A 12,503-nucleotide genomic window follows, 5' to 3' on the forward strand; every position below is an offset into this window, starting at 1 on the left:
GGATGAATATTGAACTGACATTTTGCACACTACTCTGATCATGCACAGTTTTCCTTCCTGCAACAGAGCGCAAATGAATTCACTCAGCTTCCATGTCTTTCCCAGGACTGAGCCTGCAATGAAAGCAAAGCGGGTTTACGGAGAACTAAGGCGGCTCACTGGCTGTCTTAATGGCAGTAAATTGAAAGCGTTAGCTGGTGTGAGGCCTGAAGGACAGCTAGAGGCGGGGTGGGGGGACTGGGAATGGGTTGTAGAGCTGAGAAAGGACAAGAGAAAATGTGACGCAGAAAGGTGTGAAAGAAAAAAAAGGACGCTGTCAATTTGTCATGATTAGGCAAAGTAAAAGGAGAACTGAACTAAATGAATGAATACAACAGGTCCTTCACCTTCACCTCCTCTCAGTATGCAAACAGCATGCAGTCTACATGCAATTTAATGCCTATCCCATAAAGAACACACATTACAATAACCTCCATCTGCCATCTAAGTACTATGGTGATCAGAGTCATTTATTTACACTAAGATAGTCAGTTTGTCATTAAACAATGTAATGAAATGTAAAAAATGTTGTTATTGAACAGGTTTTAACTTCCTGTTCACTGGCATTCTGCTGGTCCACTGAGCATAATGAGTTTGTGTAGAACAGTGAGTCCACACACACACACAAACACACACACACACAGCTCAGCAGCTCAAATAAACCTGAAAGGCCTTCATGAACGGCCACCTTCCATTAAGAGAAAATGAATGTACAATTATTTATGTAGTTAAGTAACGAGTGAATGTGAGTGCGTATTTGCATGTACCGTATTCTTCCCAATTAAAAGCTAATTAATTAGATACAATTCTATTAAGGAACAAATCCCACTCATCAATACACAGAGCCCGAGGTCATTCGCTGCTCAAATGAGAATCGGGTTTCTTACACTGCAAGCCACTAAAAATAACCCACTAGAGCACCGATAAATAAAATTTAAAAAAAAAAACACTCACTTCTGCAGATGACTCATGGATTCACTTAAACACAAGTACACAATGATTTGGAAAATGGAAAAGTAGATACAAATATAGGCAATTTTTAAAGTACAGTGTATGTTCACCTTATATAAGTAAAATTTTTCATTGCAGAAATCGAATAGAAAAGTGAAGATGGCCTAAGGCCAACAAAGATGCATGAGCTCATTTCACACAAGCTTACATTTCACACTACCTGAAAAATACAGCAAACTTCATTACCTCCATGCAGGAGTGTAATTTGAAATAGCAATATTAAACAATTTATCAAAATGGTAAAGGAACACAAAGATAAATATTTTACCAACATCAGGAACTAGTCAAGAGCTAAAAAAACATTTTTTGAGTACATTGGCAAAAACAAGAAACGAAAAGTGATCTGTGTATTTGGGATGTGCTTGCAGAATTTCTTAAATACTTGCCATTATGCTTGTCTCTAGTCTGTATTAATGGAGCTCTCTGTTGTCTTTGAACAGTGTTCATAATGTTACCTTTCTTTCCTACACACAATGAGCAGTTCTGTTCTCAAGCTGTTTTTGTCGAGCCTCAGACAGCGACGTTTAACGTTAAAGAGCCAAAATGCTTCAGAACCAACATGCAAAACTACAGAGTGTTTATCTCTGTACTATACCAGTGTGTGTGTGTGTGTGGGCTGATTTTAAACATTAAAAATAACAAAATCTGCAGGTCACCAGTAGTATTGCTCTCATTAAAGCTCAAAGCTCATCTGTGTTTAAGCTTCTAGTCAAAGCATCAGATTCTTACTGAAGTTGCTCTGATTGGATTCTGACACTGGCCACACACACACACACACACACACACACACACACACACACACAAACACACACACACATATATATATATAAACACACATGTGTAAACACAGCCTGGGGGTGGTGGGAAGGTTGTAGTCCATGCTGCTGGCAGCGGTATGACGTAGCAGCTTCTATTTCGAGAGAAAAAGGGTTGACGTGAGGCTGCTGTGAGTGTAACACTGACCCCCTATGACCTTTGACCCAGAACACTGCCCGAGGCTGCAACTCGGCAAATCCTCATTCGTTTGCAATTATCGCCTGGGCCCTTTTCTCACGAGAGAGCTCAGGCTAAATCTGCACTCCGGTGAGCAAGAATTTAGTCAAAACTGGCTTTTAATCGAGGCCATGCTGCAAGCTACACATAGGTTGTGTGTGTATGCGAGTGTGCGTGCGCATGTGTGTCTCATTGCGTTTGAGGAAGGCTTTACTGTTTTGAATTCCTCCATCACTGCTTCTAAGAAAAGACTGGCTTCCCTTGCAAGAATTGGGAACTAAATATCTTTTATCCGGTGCCACTCTGGTGTGTATGTGTGTGTGTGTGTGTGTGTGTGTGTGTGTGTGTGTGTGTGTGTGTGTGTGTGTGTGTGTGAAAATCCCAGGCCTTCACTATTTTGTCTCGCTCTGTCAGTGCTCTGGTTGTAAGTGATGGCAGATGAGAAGCAGACTTTCCCTCAGCAGTGTGTGTTTTCTGCACTCATCTGTCACTGGTTTACATACATGCAGTGACACCTCTAGTCTCAGCGGGAAGCCGATGTCAGCGTTGTGCCCCGCTAAAGGCAGTCTGCTTGGGTACGCTGCTTCTCCAGGTATCCCTCTGGAGAGGCATTAGGACTTAGTGACAGTATGACAGCACACACTCACACACACATACACACACACGCACACAAAGGCTTACCAAACAGCACACAAAGTGCTGACTTAGCGCCACATAAATTTCATCGGACACAAAATTATTTTTCAACCCCTCAGCCTCGGAGCTACAGAACTTTTGGGATGAATAATAGAAACAAAGAGGTAAAAGGCTTTTGGGAACATTAAAAATATGCTGGGGATGAAATATTGTAAAAGTGTGGAAGAAAGGGGAAATATTTCTGTGGGCCAAAACTGCTAAAAGGATATAAAAAAGGGATAAAAGGGAAAGATAGAGCAATTCACCACTAATCGTCTAAACAAGTTCTCAGCTTCCTTGGCTCATTCTTTTCTTGAGACAAATTTAAAACGTGAGTCATAATCCAGATCGCACCTGCAGCCTTTCCTCTGAGTCTCGAGGGCTGAGAGGTGCAGGTGAACACAAAGCCAAGAAGCGTCACTCTCTTCTGGAGCTGCTATTTTGGACAGTGTAAAGTCAACATTACTCCCCAAGGTTTTCTGCTGATAATGAGCACAAAGGAGGCGTCAGCCCTCATAAACCTTGGGAACGATGCTGAACTCCTTATGAGCACTCATTTTTTTCTCATTCTCTCTTTCTCTTTTAAATTAATCTAATTCCATGTGGACAATTAAAGGGCCCGTCAAGTAGGCCACACTCTAAACAAGCTTTTTTACTGCTGCCTGTTTCTTAAAGGGAAAGTGATTCTTAAAGGGCAACAATGAACTGAATAACAAATAAATATTTGATGTGCTAACACAAGCTCTGCTTCTGTGCATAAAAGCTATGGCCAATTATCTGTTCCTTTTTCAGCAAGTGTCATAGGGTATAACCGCTAAAACAAAATTCCTTTATTTATTTAAATCTCTTTATTTCCCCTTCTCTCTGTTTTGTTAAACAAACTGTCAATGATAGAGTGAAAGACAGACTAAAAAGAGTACAACTGAAGAATGACACTCTGACCTGAAGGAATGATAAAAACACAATGAGAAAACAGAGCAGCGAAATTACGGACTAGAGAAATATTCGAAAAGTCAGAAAAGTCAAAATAAAATATGTAACTGGAAATTAATAAAAAGGAAAACAGATCATTAATAATTTTTTAAACAATCTGTTATGAAGCATGTAAGTATTAATGTTTTGTTGTGTAAATAATAACAATATTATATATATATATATATATATATATATATATATATATATATATATATATATATATATATATATGTGTGTGTGTGTGAGTGTGTGTGTGTGTGTGCGCGGTGTATAAAAGCATAGTACAAAATGTATGCTTCCTTTCTTTTTGTCATTTATCTGTACCTAGTGGTTTGTAGTGGATGTATCTGCATTTCATTAAGAGAAGCCTTCAGGCTCATTCACAATCAAATTGGTTTGACTTTCCACCATTGAAATAGGGTCAGTTTCAGTAATTTAAGAGAGGTAAAAAGGAAGGAGAAAGGGAGGAAGTGAAAGAAGAGGACAATGAGAAGGGGAAAAAAGGGTGGTGGAGGTGGTGGTGATGACGGTGTTGGGGAGGGGGCAGTGTGGGGTGGGGCAGTTGTTATGACATCCCGAAAAAATAAAAACACATCCATGTCCCTAGGGAATGATCATTACAGCTCTCCTCTACTAGGCCTCTAAACACAAATGGTAGTGATATTAATCAACTGATTCACAAACCCTTACTTTAGTAACAAGTAATTAGTGAAGAAAAAATACATTAAAAATAAATTAACAGCTGCTACTGCAGGATGACAGCTGCTAATATCCAGTCTGACAACATGAATATATATATATATATATATATATATATATATATATATATATATATATATATATATATATATATATATACATAAAATGCATGTAGTGTACTTCCAACAATTAAATTCATCAAATGCATATATACTTTGTAATGATCTCAGCTGAAGGACACGGATGAAGGGCACCCCTCAAGCATTTTATATATATATATATATATATATATATATATATATATATATATATATATATATATATATATAGGTCAATCTCACCTTTGTAAGAAATTTCAGAATAATCGAATAGAAGCAGATAATATATTACAAGAGACAAAAATGAACCCTTTAAACTTACACTCATTTACAGATCCAGACTAACATTTATCTCATAACTACACACCTTTCATATTATTTTAATAGCAATTACTTATATAGCTCAAGATGAATAACTGAAAAATAAGCTGAGAGTATAAGGGGTTAAATATCTGTAGGTGTGAAATGAAGGCTCATGTTGGTCAAATACCTCTTTTATACAATGATGAAGTTAGACCGTTCATTTCCCACTGCAGCACTTTGGTAGTCCATGAGGTAATATGTAACTGCAATGCAAGATATAACCATAATGCTTGTTTAAAGCACCTTCTACATAGGAGTATGGCTGAGCCTCAAAAAGCCAAGTTATGGTATAAACTGCATGTTATTTATTGCACATCTATTAGCAGCTTTGCTGATCCTGACAGGGACAGGAACATACCCCATCGGCCCAAATAGCACCACGCAGGCTGCATATTAAAGCGGCAGGCGGTGGGGTAATACCGGAGAGAGAGGAGGGGAGCAGTAAAAGCCAGGGTGAGTCAGGGTCAGCGTTGTGTCGGTGAGCACCACAGCTGAAAAGTGCTGCTCCACAGACGGCTGAGATGAGATAATTACATTACGGCTCATCATTAGCGCCGGCAGCCTCCCCCACCGTCTAACGCCAGAAGCCTCCAGTCAGAGCCAAGAGCCAGCCGAAGGGCCAAGAGTGTAGCTACAGACTCCTGATAAGTTTCTACAGCCACTTTTAACAGGAGTCAACATCAAATATTCAAATATATTGCAATGTGATCAGGCTCAACCAAACCTCATGTATCTTCCATAATATTTCCTTACACATTTATTCTTCCAGTCCATAGATTGCAAATAGCCCTGTACAGCATCCAAATACGAGTGTACACCAGTGCAAAGGTCAGCCCGCTGCCCTACAGCTCTAGCTGGGTAGCACTAGCTCAGAGCATTTCAGCATTGCTGGTGGATGCTAACCACTAACCTCTCTGTGAGGCTTTGCATGCTTCAGGCTGATCCCCCTCTGTAGGCCTGACACTGTAAACTTGATGGCATTTTACCAACATTTCTTTCTCTCATTCCTCTCCTCCACACTCATTTTACCGAGCTCCTGTGTGCTTCTAGTTTTCAGTCCTAAAGACAATCCTCACACAGCACCTCTGCATTGCCGCCCGGCTTCTCTACGTCAATCCCTGGCATGATGCCAAGCTGCCAACCCGTTGGGCCCCCACCGAGGATGAATGGAGCGCTAGGAAGTTAGCGGAGCACCGCACCAATCGCGCACATCTCCCTGTGATCATCATACTAATTAAGATCCAACTGCTTTTATGTGATCTTTAGTAGTACATCAAAATATCAATTTGAGACAATTAGCTGCTGAACGTGATGACTCAATTCATCATTCCTGAAGGATTTCATTTTTCTTTTTTTCTTGCCAGTGGGAGGAAGGAGCCAAAATATTGGCACTCACATTCAAGCACATGAATGTTTTCTGTCATGCATATCAATGGACAATTTTTCTCAGAGGCTAATTTCAATGCATTAATTACAATTTTATGTTCTCATTAGATGATATAATTCGCTCTCAAAGCTGAGCTCAGAATAACTGATCTTCTGAAGCCATGTTTTTTTTCCCCATGTATTTGTGTAATTTACAAGGCTTCCAATGAATTTAAATGTCAAGAAACATCAAATAAATGAATAGGAGAGAAGGGTTTTTAGCACCCTGTAATAAAAGCACGCTCCGCTTGCTGGAAGGAAACAGGTGACTTTTTGCACTGCACCCTTTAGACGGTAAGGGACAAGAACTAATTTACAATTTTACTCAATTAAAACCCTCCACAGCCGCATATATCAAGGACATAGAGCACTGACGAAATTGGAGGGATTTAGATATATTATTTGGCCAAGGATACAAGGATTTCGAGTGCACAGGGGGAAAAAAAACACATTGGTATTCCAGCACATTTTAACAGGCTAAACATATAAAGTATTGTGGATCTTTGTGATTATCATGGTGACTTTTTTACGCTATATTTTCACATCAGTGGCCATAGAAATCCTTCCTGGAGAGCACAGCACACCACGGTGAAGTGAAGGAGGACTGCAAAAGCATGTCTCATTTTTCAAGGTTGTTCAGTGATAAAAGCACGTTATTGGTGCAGCGGGAGACAGCCACAGACAATCCATCTGCACCGCTGATATTCTGCACTCTATACAAACTGTCGTTCTGCTGTGGCGCAGGTCTTGCCAGAGCTGTGACCAAATCGTTCAATTTCACAATTTCGATAAGGCCAAACAAGCAACAAACACCACCAGCATAAGAGCAAGGGTTAAAAGAAAACGCTTCCTTAAATGAAAGCAGTGATAAAAATTCACGCTGCCCTCTGATCTGACCGCAAACAGCTTTGATTTCACTCTCCAGCTATCAGAAAAATTCTGAACTAGATCGTAATGTCATTGCAGACGATAATGCACGAATCCTTAGCACCCGAGTGTTCATCATTGGCAGGACTTACAGCTATTCCCATCAAAAGCAAAAATAAATAATAATAATAATAATAATAATAATAATAATAACGTTTTTTCTACTGTGTGTCTATGCAGAAAATAATTGCACTGTTTAAAGTTCCAGATTTTCTAATCACAATGAGACTAAAGTAATAATAATAATAATAATAATAATAATAATAATAATAATAATAATAATAATAATATGCTCCACCTCCTAACAGCTATGCTGTCTGTCTATTTCTCTGTTTATGACTACCTGCCTGCCCCTGAACTAAAGAGCATAAAATTCTTCCTTCATGGAGCCCATTAAGAAGGAAGTTTATCATGTCTAATTAGAATGTAAACAGAGAAATGAAGACGTCAGTGATTAAGGTAGACGTGTACGCTCCTGTCACTGGGGGTATACTAATTGCTTGTATAAAACTGTGAATGCAAGGGAATGTTGAAGAAGACCGGTTTAAACGTATTATGACTGAACCTCACTGTGGCCACCTGGGGATCAGCAATTCTAAAGCGTTTCCCAGCAGACGCTCTACCGTCGCTTTGCTTCACGGCCAGACAGAGATCCGGTGAAGTTCAGCTCATTGTTTCACATAGCAAGGGAAAGTAAACCCAACACAGAGGACATATGTTATGTTCACTTCGAATGGACAACATGAACCACTACCTGTGAGCAAAATAATGAAAAGCCATTAGTTTGTTTGGTCTTCATCCGGTAGACGTCTAACACGGCATATTTCTGAGGCACGATCTCAAATTCGGTCTGAACAAAAGTCCGCTAACAATGCTGCGTTATTTCTAAATAAAACAACCAACCGTTTTATAAAAGCCACAACATAAAGAGGGGAAAAAATCCCAAACTGGAATGTGAGCAGTTCAAATTCTGATGTCAGCTCAGTGTGATTGCTGTGGTTATGATGCTGTCAGGTTGTGTTGCCTTGGCGAAGCATTGTAATGAATGGAATTCCAGCGTGCACAGCAACACATTTACGTCGATCTGTCAATCATTATTACTGCGGCGTATTTCAGCCAGCCGCGTATTCGCCAGCCGCGAATCGAGCTGGTGATCGAAAAATGCTACCCAATATCACACACACACACACACACACACACACACTATGTCTAGCTTTTTTAATATACGTGATATATGATATGAACTAAAGTTCGCCATTTAATTAGCAGCTATGATAGGAAGGCGTGAAAAAATATTAACTTAGATTAGATGCAGACAATTTGTCATGTCCACAAAAGCAGTTCACTCTGAAAACCTTCAACAAGTTGTCTGTACAAAATAATTAGCTAAAGAAATCACTAATAAAAATGTATAAACATTTATTTGCAGATTTCTGTCATTATTTATGTATTGCAAATTGTGTTTTGTCCTACTGTACCAGGCATTACATTTTCTTTTTTTTTCTTTTTTTTTGCACTATATTACATTCAGCACTGAATGGAGATTGTTAACTTAAAAAAACAAGACGGTGGACAAAGGCAGTCAGTCGACTCATCAGTGCAGGACAGGTGGAGTAATAAATCACTGCACATGCTATTTACAATAATTTCATAATGCTCATACCACTGCAGCTATATTCCCAGCCAAATTTCTGTTTAGGTAAGATAAAGGTAAAGAAAATAGCAAAATGATGTTTTAAATTGATCCACATTGACCAACTGCTTTGAGAAATTTTGGACGAATTACATTTAATAACTTAAAGCTGACAGTTTGACGTTTTTTATTGGTGTGTTCTCATTGCCATTTAGAGCAGCTCTGTGGAATTTTCACCATATTTTCCCTTTGGCTCCATGACTCAGGACAGCATGAAAACACGAGCTGGGGTGTTTGTATACAGCATGGATAAATGATAATATCTATTTAAAAAACATGCATTCACATATGCTGTCAATCAGAGAGTGAGAGAGAGAGAGAAAGAGAGAGAGAGAGAGAGAGAATGGAAAGAAAATGTGACCATTGAGCAATATGTGTCTAAATAAGCGTGTGTGTGTGTGTGTGTGTGTGTGTGTGTGTGTGTGTGTGTGTGTGTGAGTAATGGGGGAGGGGGGAAAGCAGAGGGAGCATGTCAAGGATTTGAGGTCCTTCATCTTTGCAGCAGAGCATACACATCTCTCAGTATAGCAACAGACAGCTGCATCTCCTTTCTAACGTGTCCCAACTTAGACCATCGGGAGAACTGACAGAACTCTCCGAAACGCACAAAGATAACACAGCCAGCTGCCACAAGAGAAAGAGAGGGAGAGAGAGAGAGACAGAGAGAGAAAGAGATGCGGGAGGCTCTCTCTGTAGAAGTGGGATTTGTATTTGCATGTGTCTCTCCCTGAGGGGTTTCCTCAGTTTTCCTGATGAAAAACACACGAGACAACATTTAACATATTTGCTTAAAGATGACAAGCCACTACTGATTTCATTCGAGCCAGGCTTTTGTCTCAAATGAAGAGTGGGGGGGTGAGACTGAATGAGGTTTGTTACAAAGACTGACAAATGTATCCGTCTGTACGGATGAGTGTTTCATCAATTTGAAACAGGCCCCGAGATCCCCCAAGGTGCTCGTCTAGCAGCAAGCCGACTTCTTCTACAGCTTCCTTTAATTGTCACCATTACGCTGAGATAAAAACTGTCAGTCTCATTTATACAAACAATCCCAAGAGGACTGTGCCGGTTAGACACCCAACCCGTTACACTGTGCCAGATTTTTTAGAGCACTGAGGGTTTAGGCAAACTACTGAAGAAGTAGAAAATCAACCAACACCTAGAGAGTGAAATTTTACTCGTTAGGAGTTAACCGTATAATGTGTGTCACACTGACTTTATGGATAATAAAATGTCAGATCAAAGTGCCAAAAACTAAAAAATAATAATAACGAGCCGCATATAATGCCACTTGTGGGTTCTGCCTAATTTTCATTGGAAAAATAATAACAAGAGCCAAACTTCACTTAGAAGAACATGTTTGAGAAATATCTAAATAAAATACATTCAGTGTGTTTAGTTGCAGGGAAAGTTGCTAAATATCTGATTGTGTATTAGATGAAAAATTATGGCTTCCTTTAGACCACAATACTTATGTCGCAACTCACAACACTCATATGTACTCCTGTCAAAAATTCACACTTATGACAACAAAATCAAAATAAATATCTATGAGTTCAATTTTACTTATCATCAAAACTTACCAGCAAAAATGTTTAAATATAATTCACAAATTTGAATTTTTAGCTTAGAATAAATAATGATACACACACAAGAAAAAAAATACATTTTTTTTTTGCTCCTGTTAAAATGAACAAAACCATTCTGAAAACACTTTTAAAAAATTCTGACATGAATGTGAAAAAGAATTAATAACTAAATAACAAATGTTATGTATAGAATATAAAATTACTAATGTGATAAAACATGTGTATGTGTGTATCCCTAAGGCTACGTTCTCAACAAGAAACACATCAAGTTAAAGAGGGTGCTGAAAAGGGGAGGGGGCAGCATCTGTCATCGAGTACACCACAAAACTCAACATGAGGTTTCATGTCAACACACACACGTGCACAGACACACACACACACACACACGCACACATATACACACACAAACCCACACGCATGCACCCACAATAAGGAGTGAACGGCACTGTCACGTTGGTTAACGTGTTGATAGGCGCGCCTGGGGTTAAATCAGAAGTATGTGAGACCACCACTGCGTTTCGACACATCCTCAACTCACTGTGTTAAAATAATCAGCCGGGCCAACAACCTTTAGAAAAACGACTGCTGCAAAAGCTGAAACTAAAATCTGTCCAAAACCATCCAGTTACATGCTGGGTGAGAGGGGCTGATTGAAAAGACTTGCACTATCGCAGATTAAATGAGGGGACTTCTGTCCTGAGCAAATGAAATATAAGAAACGGTTTTATCATCCATAGAATACAGAAAACTTACAGAAAAAAAAGCCATGAGCAATTTCCATTCTGATAAGAACACTCTAAGAGAAAACACTTCAATATAATAAATGCTTGCGTAAATGTGAATGTAAATTTCCCTACTGATGGATCCTCAGTGATAAAGAGTAGTTGAAAACACACTTGAAAGTGTTCTAATTGTCTAGTTAAATGCAAATGCTGCTTATGTGCACATAAACTGATTTTTCATTGCTACTAAAAAAAATACTCTTTCAGGAAAAAATATGTTTTTGTTAATGGTTATAATCTAGCCATGCAGAAGTAGATGGAATAAAGTTAGATAGAAAGCTGATGTGTGGTTAACACTGTCCACAATTAATCAAACAAATTGTGGAAAAGGAACAATTCACCTGATTTTTCAATTTTAAAAACAGCGTTGTAACAATAACTTAACTTGCATGACATGACTCAACGTAAAACATATATGGACAGTTAAGTCAGTCTGAAATGTGAAAAGGAACTGTAGGTGTAATAAAACATAGCCTATTTAAAGCCAGGTGTAATTAAAGATGGGAATTTCTCAAATGTAACATTTATTGTGGGTTGCAAAACTATACATCTGCGTAATGTATGAAAGGGTATATAACACACCTTGTCCTGCACTGCTGATGGAGGAAACAACATGACAGTATACATGAAGCCGAATTTAGCTGACTGTCCAGCAAACTTTCTCTCTCACTCTCTCTCTCTCTCACTTACACACACATACACACACACACACACACACACACACATATACCACAGGTAATATTAATTCACATGATACATAAAAATAAAAAAAAATGAATAAATAGTGAAATGTGCATGTGCATGCCATGCACACAATAACATACATAGCTCAAACTAATACTATAATTACTATTAGAACTAATACTATAATTATAATTGCTCCATAGGTGTAATAAGATTACAGGCCTGCAGTGTTTACAATGAAAAAAGTCTAGAAAGAGCACCAAGAGTTAATACGAATTAAATTTGCTGATTGACCTTAAACTGTTACAACTGTTAGAAAAGAGGATTAAAATGAGTGCAATAATGAAATTAAGATTTAAAATTAATATAAATATAACAAGTATAAAAAAGACAACCTAGACTCTTACTGAAACTGAAATTAATGATTATTCACAACACAACACACAAACTGGATAATAATAATAATAATAATAATAATAATAATAATAAGAGAAGAAGAAGAAGAATTTTTATTATTAATAATAATAATAATACTGTTGTTAATGTTATT

General features: G+C 38.3%; 1 protein-coding gene across 2 annotated transcripts in view; it reads right to left on the bottom strand.

Moving 5' to 3' along the window:
* The window catches only part of fign (fidgetin), a 38,792-nt gene that overhangs the window by 24,830 nt on the left and 1,459 nt on the right, over window positions 1-12,503 (bottom strand). The gene's annotated exons all lie outside the window — the stretch shown is intronic.

The sequence above is a fragment of the Ictalurus furcatus genome, chromosome 6 (assembly GCF_023375685.1).
Source record: "Ictalurus furcatus strain D&B chromosome 6, Billie_1.0, whole genome shotgun sequence".
NCBI lineage: Eukaryota > Metazoa > Chordata > Actinopteri > Siluriformes > Ictaluridae > Ictalurus > Ictalurus furcatus.